This window comes from Chiroxiphia lanceolata, chromosome 11 (genome assembly GCF_009829145.1).
Source record: "Chiroxiphia lanceolata isolate bChiLan1 chromosome 11, bChiLan1.pri, whole genome shotgun sequence".
NCBI lineage: Eukaryota > Metazoa > Chordata > Aves > Passeriformes > Pipridae > Chiroxiphia > Chiroxiphia lanceolata.
The window spans coordinates 15,476,600-15,486,171 of record NC_045647.1 but is presented as its reverse complement, the minus strand read 5'-3'; the positions used below and the strand labels follow the sequence as shown (position 1 = coordinate 15,486,171).

Below are 9,572 nucleotides of genomic sequence, written 5' to 3'. Positions count from 1 at the left end.
GTGTAGAACTATGTTAGCCTGTTAATGATGAGATGGAAATAAATCCTAACTTTTCCTAGGCAGACAAGAAACACTGCAAAGCAACAGATGAGGATAAGAAACAAACATCACAAGATGTTTGTGATGATATGCTGCAATCCCCACACTGGACTTCCCCCAGCAAATTGCCCTCAGACAAGATGCTGGGGAGTCAGAACTGTTCACACACTTGATTACTACAACAATTTTTGGAATGGGGCAAGAGAGAACATAACTCATTACCAGATTTAAGGAAACTTAGTCACCCAGTAATGAAGGTAAGTGACTTGATAGATTGTCAAAGCAAAAAAAGCTCTTAGCATGAGTCCTCTCTTTTCAAAAGCAACTTACTTAAGACTTACAAGACCATTTCACTGACTGGTAGTGAAATTTAAGGTTAAAATGCCCGAAAACATGACTCAGTCCAATGAGATGATTTATCAACAGGGTGAAGAAACATACATTCATTTATGTAATTATTTATTTACTCAAGATGAAGTGCAATTTAACTTGGTCAAAAACACTGGGAGAGTTAAGTGTCTAAGGGAATACTTAAATGATAATTATTTGGTTTTGAAAGGTTTTGGACCAAGCACTGAAATGAGAAATTTCCAGAACTCTTAAAAAATACAGAGCTCTTCAGCCAAAAGATCCCTTCTTTCCCTGCTCGTGCCTGCTGGTGGTCTTGGTTTCACTGCACTGCAATGTGCAGGCTTGGAAGATACTCCCTGGCAGAGCTGCTGAACTGAAGTCTCCCAGCTCTTCTGGTGCTCTGCTTCCAGCCAGCTTCCCAGGCTAAATTGCCCAACAGCTGGAAACCTGGTGTCTGCCGATCCACTCAGCTATTTTTCTCAGAAAAACAGGATCTCAGGTCACCTACTAAGTATCATCTTGCAGTTTTGGAGACTGTCCATGAGGAAACTTGGAGCTGCATTTTGGATACTGCAGAATTGCAGAGCCTGAGACACCTTCATCTCAGTGACCTCAGTTTGGTGGGAAACACACCACTCAACTCCAATGAGATACAGCTTGAGATCCCACAAGGAGAAAACTCCCAGTCTAAAGGAAGATGGGACACTTTAGAAGAGTCCTGCAGCTCTGAATGCTTTTTGTTGCATAACAGGGAAATTCTGCAGCGCCATGAAGAGCACAGAGATGCTGTTTATATCCCCTGCCTGATTTCAGTGAGCTGTTTTGTACTAAATTTCCCTGCTGATCCAGCTGCATTGTTATAGCTGGTGTCTGCTAACATCCATCACATATTATTGCATTTTTCCCTTCCACCTTCAGGTGTAAAGGGCACAATGCATCACTGTACAATAGGAGAGGAAGAAGACGCTGCCTAATTTCCCATGGGATGCAATATTTATCCTGTAAGTGCGGATTAACTGAATAACTTGCTAGATTTGTGTCAAGGCTTGTAAGAAGTGGTGACTAATCCTAGCTAGTGGGGATTAACAATGTTTGCTGTGGGAAATGTGCCAGACTTTTCAATTATATCATGTCTTACAAACAGACTGCAAGAGTTCTATGTGAATACAACTGTGTTCTTGCCCCAGCACAGTGATAAGAGGGGATGTCCTTCCTAGTTTTTTAATCCCACAGACTAGAGCAAGCCTCAGCAAGAACATCACATGGATGGACAGCAGTATGAGAGCCTGTTCTTCTCTTAGAGAAGGGTAAAAGGAAGACAAGGATCGGATGTGCAGCCAGGAAGCCCCAGAGCTGCACTTTCAGAAGCTATGATTGAGTGTGTATCACCTGTGCTACCCTCAAGTGTCAAAACACACACAGTCACACACTTCCCAGAAGGAGGGAGCCCCAGAAGGCCAGGCATGGCAGCACTGAGAAGACTCAGTGTTGAAGACTCAGGCTCCAAGCAGCACACAAGGCCACTCTCACATCTGTGCTAAAAATCACAAGACTAAAGTCTTCATCAGCAGTAAGGAGAAAAGCAGAAAGAAACCCAAGGGCTCCAATGGCAACACAAAAGCATCCCACTGTGTTCTTGCCCGAAAACACTTCCTCACGCAACTGTGTTGTGCAAAGGTGCAGCTCACTCTGTTTTTCATTTTGCTGCCTCTGCACAATGGGGAGACACAAAACTCCTCACAAGACAGGAAAGAGGTCTGAGGTATGACACACAAACCAAGTTGGAGGGATACAGCCCATCCTGACCACTCCAGCTCATTTCTACATACCAACAGCCAGACCAAGGGCTTGACTCAACACCAGTTTGGAACTTCCATTTTATTTCAAAAACTTCTAGATATCATAGAATCACTGAATCAAGCAGGCTGGAAAAGACTCTGAGGTCATGGAGTCCACCATGTCAACCAGACCATGGCATTAAGTGCCATGTCCAGCCTTTCCTTAAACACCCCCAGGGAGAGTGACTCCACCACCTCCCTGGGCAGCCCATTCTAGTGCCCAATCACCCTTTCTGTGAAGAAATTCTTCCTAATGTCTAACCTAAACCTGCCCTGGTTCAGCTTAAGACTATGTCCTCTTGTCCTGTTGCTGGTTGCCTGGGAGAAGAAACCAACCCCTACCCATCTGCAGCCTCCTTTCAGGTAGTTGTAGGGAGTGACAAAGTGTCTCCAAACCTCCTCTTCTCCAGGCTAAACCCCCCCAACTTCCCCAGCTGCTCCTCATAAGACTGTTGTTCCAGACCCTTCACCAGCTCCCTGGCCCTTCTCTGGACCTGCTCCAGCACCTCAATGCCCTTTCTGAATTTGAGGGCCCAGAACCAGACACAGCATTCAAGGGGTGGCCTTGTGTGCTGAACACAAGGGAAGAATCACTTCCCTAGTCCTGCTGGCCACACTATGTCTTATACAGATATTTACCAAACCAAAATAAATATAGAAGTAAAACAAACCACAGAGGCTCATCTTGTAAGTATTGCTCTGCCATTCTCTGACCACACAGAGTCCAATACCCAGGAACCAAAGTGTCTTCTGAGCCTGCATTCAGACTCACCCATGGGAGCTTTATGCTTTGTACAAGACAAAACCACCTTTCTGTGCTCCTCCTGGAGCTCTCGTAATGAGCTGTGCATTAACCTTGATTTCTCCCACAAGTATCAGTAGTTATTACTACTTACTAGTCTTCCAAGGTGCTTGGGAGTAACAACAGCACTGAGGTAATTAGAGGAAAAGGAACATCTACTTATGAGTAAGGTGTACGCAGCTGAACAGAATGTTTTGCAATGGCATGACTGCCCAGTGACAGCTGTTCCAGCACACTGGAGATGGCCTAGTCATTCCTCAGACTGGTGACAGATTGTCCCCTGTGACTGCACCCACCTCCACAAGGACTTGGCTAGAAAAGCAGAAAAACGCATTACAAAACATCCCACAGTCAACTGACAAGGCCCTCCTGTGGCATCGGGGACTTTTAAATCCAGATTCTGCATCTAAACACAGAGAGGGGATTTGAAACTGGATCTTGAGCCTCACCTAGCAATGCTTTTACCAGCTAACTGCAGGGAAGAGCACCACCACACATTCGTTTTTTAAATATTTCCATATGAAATATTTAATTTCCAATGTATTAGTTTAGCTGTAGTTATTTGTCAAACAGAAACAAAAGCTGCAAGCAAAGGTGAGTTTAGGCCTCACACATGTTTTTTCTGGATACTGTACATCACTGGGTGCCAGTGTGGCCAGACACCATCACCCCATTTTGCAGGCAAGAGGTGATGACAGTGAGACCCTACACAAAAAGTATTGGGCTTTGCTGCTCCAGGTCCTTCAGTAAGATGTGGAACAGGAAACCTACTGCCAGCCTCAAAGAAAGCTTTGGTCAACGCTAGGCAGCTGCAAAGGGAGCTGCTCCCACAGCATTTGAAAGTCCTGTCTCCACCTGCCCGCTCCTGCCCTTCCTGTACTGAGCATTATGATAATGAATCATGCACCTCCCTCCTCGATTTATTTGCCAAAAAAAGATTTGTGTGGGGTGGCAATTAAAGAGGTAGAATGCGATATTCATCAGTCTGTGTGCCTCTGAGCCTGACCACATCCTGGTGCAGCATCTCCTCACAGTTGTTCAGACACTGTGGTAATGGGTGTTTGGACAAAAAATACAACACAACAATTTCAACACCACCCAGTGAAGGAGAACTTGCCTCTCTGTGCCACAGAGATGGACTCCACAGCTGTGCCCAGGAAGACAATAGGAAAAGCTGTCAAGTACTGATTTCCCCAAAACATGCTTTAATGAATAAACTCATTAAGTCTACTAACAGGCACTGTTTCCTATGCTGTGGGACATAGGACACCAATGGCATGGACACTACTTTGTACATCTGAGGGTCCCAAGCCCAGACACCATCAAAACGAGCAAGTACCAGAGTCAAGCAGGAGTCCCACACCATTCCAGCCAGCTGCACTAGGGAAGGCCATAAACAAAGCTGAGTCAGTTGCTCATTTTCTTCTTCTTTGCAACTTTACCTTCCATGGCACACACAGAGTGAGGAGAGGACATGGCAGCCACCAACACCACTCTCTCTAAAACTGCAGGAAGCTTTACAACAAAGCTTTTTCTCCACTGGTGCCCACAGAGCTTCTGTCCCAGGACTCTTCAGCTCTGTGCCCAGACACTTCCCCAGCCTCTCAGGGAGCTGACAGTCTGTAACAGGAGAGACAACACCTATGGTCTCATAAAGAGGGAGTAGGAGAGGGAAATGATGCTGCCTATGTGAAATCCAGGTCCTCACAATAACAAGGGATTTGCCAAATGAGAACAGAGTTAAAGCAATTCCTGCCTGAGCTTTGCATCAGAGTGGCTTTTTCTCTGGCCCTCCATGGGGACGGTTCCTGAACTCAACCCACTCCTATGTACCTCCACAGACCCTGTGGGTTGTACCTGCCCTCACCTCCACTGGGTAGCCCCCATCCTTCCTAACAGTTTCCCACAGTATTTAATATTTAATGACAGCTTGAGGTTTTCCTTACAAGCATCCCCATCCACTCACCGTTACAGCCTGCAACCCTTGTGCCCAGTTCTGGCACCCTGGTGCACTCCTAACACCACAGAAATAACACTATGGTCACTGGGCTTGTCACCAGACTTGCAAGCAGCGACTTACACGATCTGGCTTTTGTGGAACTGAATTACAAACCTTCCCTGAGACTCTGCTGAACTTGCCACAGTTATTACACCATCAAATGCAAGAGGTGGGAGAAGAAAGAGGAGCTTCCTCAGAGAAAGGGGAAGAAACTATATGGGCTGGACAGTTCCATTTCCCAGTTTTTTGATCAACCTTCAGAGATTTCACTGAAGTAGAGGATCGTAATGAAAATGTTAGAGTGGATAAAGGTTATATATAGATATAAACTGTATGCATCAGGTATTCAGTAGGCATACTATATAAAAATATTTTAAATAATTTTGTGCTAAGCACCATATTGTCCTGGAAGCAACAACAACAACAAAAAAGAATATGTTCATATTTTTTGTTTAGCTCGCTTCCTTATGTAAGGTTCATATTTTCTTCTAAAACAGTGGCAAGAGAGTTGCGAAATACAAATAGCTTCTCTTTTTACTCTTCATCATTATGTTCAATATTGACTGCTCCCACTCACTCAGATTAGCTATATTTTGTAAACAGCAAATGCACTTTAAAAGTGCAGATTTTTTCCAAGGCTTTCTCAATTCTGCAGACGTAAAACTTTGCATTGATCTATTAAAATCACTCTTTCATTTACACAACTTCTAACAGGCTGTACCCCTTCCCATGGCAGTGACCATGGTCTCTAACCTGTACTTTTCCCCACTGTTGCAAAACTACAAAACCCAGACCTACTACACCACATTTTTGACCAAGTTTTGTTTGATGGTATTTCACTTGTGATGACACAAACGTCCTGGAAAACATTCCCTAAACCTTGGCTCTTTTCTCACTTTCCATGCTTGATGTTCTAACTGTCCTGACACTTCTTGTCCAGAAAGGTAAGAGTGCAAAACTGGTGAATATTCCTAAGGGGTTGGTTGCACACTTGCCTTTCTAGTATTTAGATGAACATTTCAGCAATAGATATAGTTTAAAAGTCTAGTTCTGTACAGTATAAACATTATCTAAGAGCATTTTTGTAAAAATTCTATATGAAATATTTGTGTCTTTCAGGTCCTCCTTCAACACTCAATTTCTCAAAGTACTGATTCTGAGTATGTTCTAGTACAAGACCTCTTTGCTGCTTCTACTCAGCCACAAACACCATCATCATCATCACTGGAGTGTTCAACTTCTGAGGCAAGAACTGAATACTATTTTTCAGAACTAGAATGGTTAACAGCTGACATGATATTTTTAAGTGAGCTATGTCAATTATTATGTCAATATTTCAACTTTTCCACTGTCTTGGGAGTTTAGTTGCTTTTGTTGCTTTTCCATTCTAATGTTCTGAACCCTCTTGAGCAACATCCCTCTGCCTCCACTCTCACATTTTCCCCTTTGTTCAGCTTTTTAAGAAACCACTTGCACTTGCATTGCGAGTGTAATCTATGGCAGAAATATTAGCTGTAGATTTTATAGCTGTATAAAATCTGGTATAAATATCACAACTCAGTCTTAGTCACCAAATTTTTCAATATACCTCTAGTGTCAATGATTACACTATTTAAAATATGAACAGGTCAGTTGTGGTACAGCATCTTCTCATTTGGAGAGATTTTCTTGGACTACAGATGCTTTGGAGAAATTAGTATCTGAAACCCGGACTGTCCACCTGGAATGTTTCTTAATTACAACAAAGAACAGGCTGTTTCTGTCAGCTGGGATTTCTAAGAATGGAGTTGCTCCCTTCATCATTGCTTTGATAAACAGATAGCCTGTGGCCACTTCTCCAGTGTGGAGCATATCATGGCTGGGAATGGAGCTGGTTCAATGCAGGAACTGCCTTCTTGTCACCTCCATGGCAGAAACGAGCTACAGGCAACAGGTTGGCCCCGACTCCTGTGCTAGGAATTGGCACCTTCAGAGCAGGAGATGTCAGGAAAAAGATTCTTTGTACTGGAGTTGATGCTTCTCCATTGCATTACCACAGTATAAAGGTGTAAAATGGTGCCGATTCTGTCACATCTTCACTCTTCTTTCATTCTGATCCAGTGTTGGGCCTCTCACTACAAGAAACACATTGAGGTGCTGGAGCATGTCCAGAGAAGAGCAACAAAGCTGGTGAAGGGTCTAAAGAACAAGTCCTGCAAGGAGTGATGAAGGAGCTGTGGGTGTGTAAGCTGGAGAAAAGGAGGCTTGGGGGACCTTATCGACCTCTACAACTACCTGACAGTAGCCAGGTGGGGCTCAGCCTCTTCTCCCAGGTAACAAGAGGCAGGACAAGAGGGAATGGCATCAAGTACTACATACCTGCAGCTGCTTTCTTTGCTAACATCACTGCACAGGTTAAGTATCTAAAACATCTTGGATTGTGTTTCCTTACAGACACCATCTTAGTGAAGTGACAACAAACAGTGTAAGGACATTCCTGAAGGTATCAGAAGTACCCAGCTGAAAAAATTCCTGAATGGGGCACTGGAATAATGGATAATGTTTACACAATGGATGTACTAAGGATGTTCTTCCTATAATGGCAACTTTCAAGCAAAAGGAGTGTGTCAAACTGTCAAAAATTTTGGAGACTACAGCTCTAAGGAATAATATTTCAACAACTGTCTTGGTTATTTAAGGACATTTTTCATAAGTTTGCACCGAAACCACGTGTTCACACTTCTTTCTAAGATGACACCCCCTTCAGAGAAGGCAAGGAGATTACTCAGAGGCAGGTCCTGACCAGTATAACTGTGCACAAGCAAGAAAAGGGGATGGAAGGAGAGTCATCTGGCTGCTTTTTGGATGGGAAAGCATCACTTTGGTAGCCTTAGAAACAAAAACCATAAGCACAGCTGGTAACCACCTGGCCCCAGGCTATGCCTTGCCCTTCTCAGAGCACAGCAGGACAGGGTGTGGGCAGTGCTGAGCAGAGATCCCACAGGAGAACCTGAGCTCTGCAGGAAGTGGTGTCTGACTCAACAGCCAGGCAGCAGAGCTCAGGGCACTGCACTATTTCAGGGACTAGGGCTTGAATGTGATTTAACACATACAGCCAAACTAGAGTCATCATCAAAGACTTTGTGGCTGCTCTTGGGAAAAGGCCTATTCCCAGTGACTTGGTGGCAGGCAAAGAGCTACTGTTTGTACTTCCAGAGCTTAGTCACTTTGGAAGTTTAAGCAAGAAGCAAGAATTCTTCAATTCCTGTCCTGATAAACCAAGTGATGCTGTTCTGAATGGTTTCTCAGCACTGCCTCGGGGAACACCATTCCAGTAGAGATAAAGCTTGTGTGCATATCATTTCTTCAGTGACCCCTTTGAATAAGAAGTGCTATTTAAGTGTAAGATCTTATCTGTGCAAATCTTATCTGTCACCAATATATTGGCTTTGTATCAGTCATTGCCCAAGATCATGCCAACTCTCCCAGCCTTTTTTCCTCTGTTATGCCCTGTTCCAGAGGGACATAGCAGGAGGCTCATACTACTTAGCTTACCAACTATAAGCCAGGTAAATAGCTGGGTGCTTCATTTTTCCCTCCTTAGGTGGGACTGTCTATGCAAAGCAGTTGTGGGATAGAAAAGGACACCTCCTGTGCACAAGTACAATGTAAGTCTTGGACCAAAAATTAATTTATTCTGGGTGTTTGATCTGAGATATCACACGGGACCTCTCATTCTGCTTCCTAAAGACCAGTATCCTCCTGGACAACAGAAAATGGACTCACTTAAGCTCATTAACCCCTTCCCTGACCTCTAAGTCCCCACTGTCACCAACCACATACCCTGATGCCTCCAAACCCAAGGTAGCTTCACTGTGGTGCTGACCAGCTTTTCTTCATGAAACATTCCAGCAAGCACATAACTCCCAGTCTGGGTAGCTTGGCTACAAGTTTTGATCTGATTTTAAAAGAACCACCTTCAAGCTGGACAGAAAAGTGGCTGTTCTCTCTTACAGTCAGGGATGGGTGGTGGGGGAAGGAGGGAAGGGTGAAGACCTTGAAGTATTCCTATAAGTGACAGATTTTACCCATATCTTCAGCCTTTAAAAATTCTGTTCAAGGGAGATATACTACAGCCAGTGTGTCCAGAAAATTTTACTTCTATGAAAGCCAGTCAAGTTCAACCAAAATATCTCTTTCCACTTCAGTTATGGTTGGATTGGGCCCTTAAACTGAGCAAGGCAGCAGGCACCAGCAGAACAAACTAAGATGTTATTGTTGCTGAGTTGTAAGGAGATTTAATGATTTGGAAGAGCACCATTATTAACAGCTTAGTTATACTGTAATAACCACCAAAAAGACATTTACACAAATTTCCTGCACACTAATACTGATCATAACAGCCTTCAGACCATGGTCCTATTTCCTGTAAGCATATATAAATGCATATAGAAGACCACTGTCATGATTCAGTGACTGTTCAGTGACAAAGTGATTAGGTAAGTACTGATTTTTCAGAAGAATCCAATGACAAACAAGGCCAAATGCCAAGTATTTAGGAAAT

General features: G+C 43.7%; 1 long non-coding RNA gene across 2 annotated transcripts; it reads left to right on the top strand.

The window, feature by feature from the left end:
• Window positions 1-5,836: 5,836 nt before the first annotated feature.
• On the top strand, window positions 5,837-8,380 carry LOC116792140. 2 transcript variants are annotated; one of them, XR_004359011.1, is made up of 4 exons: window positions 5,837-5,973; window positions 6,149-6,962; window positions 7,130-7,317; window positions 7,463-8,380. It is a non-coding gene; the product is annotated as an uncharacterized LOC116792140 (long non-coding RNA). The 2 variants fall into 2 exon arrangements; XR_004359010.1 differs by having other exon boundaries at window positions 7,130-7,341.
• The last annotated feature ends 1,192 nt before the right edge of the window (window positions 8,381-9,572 follow it).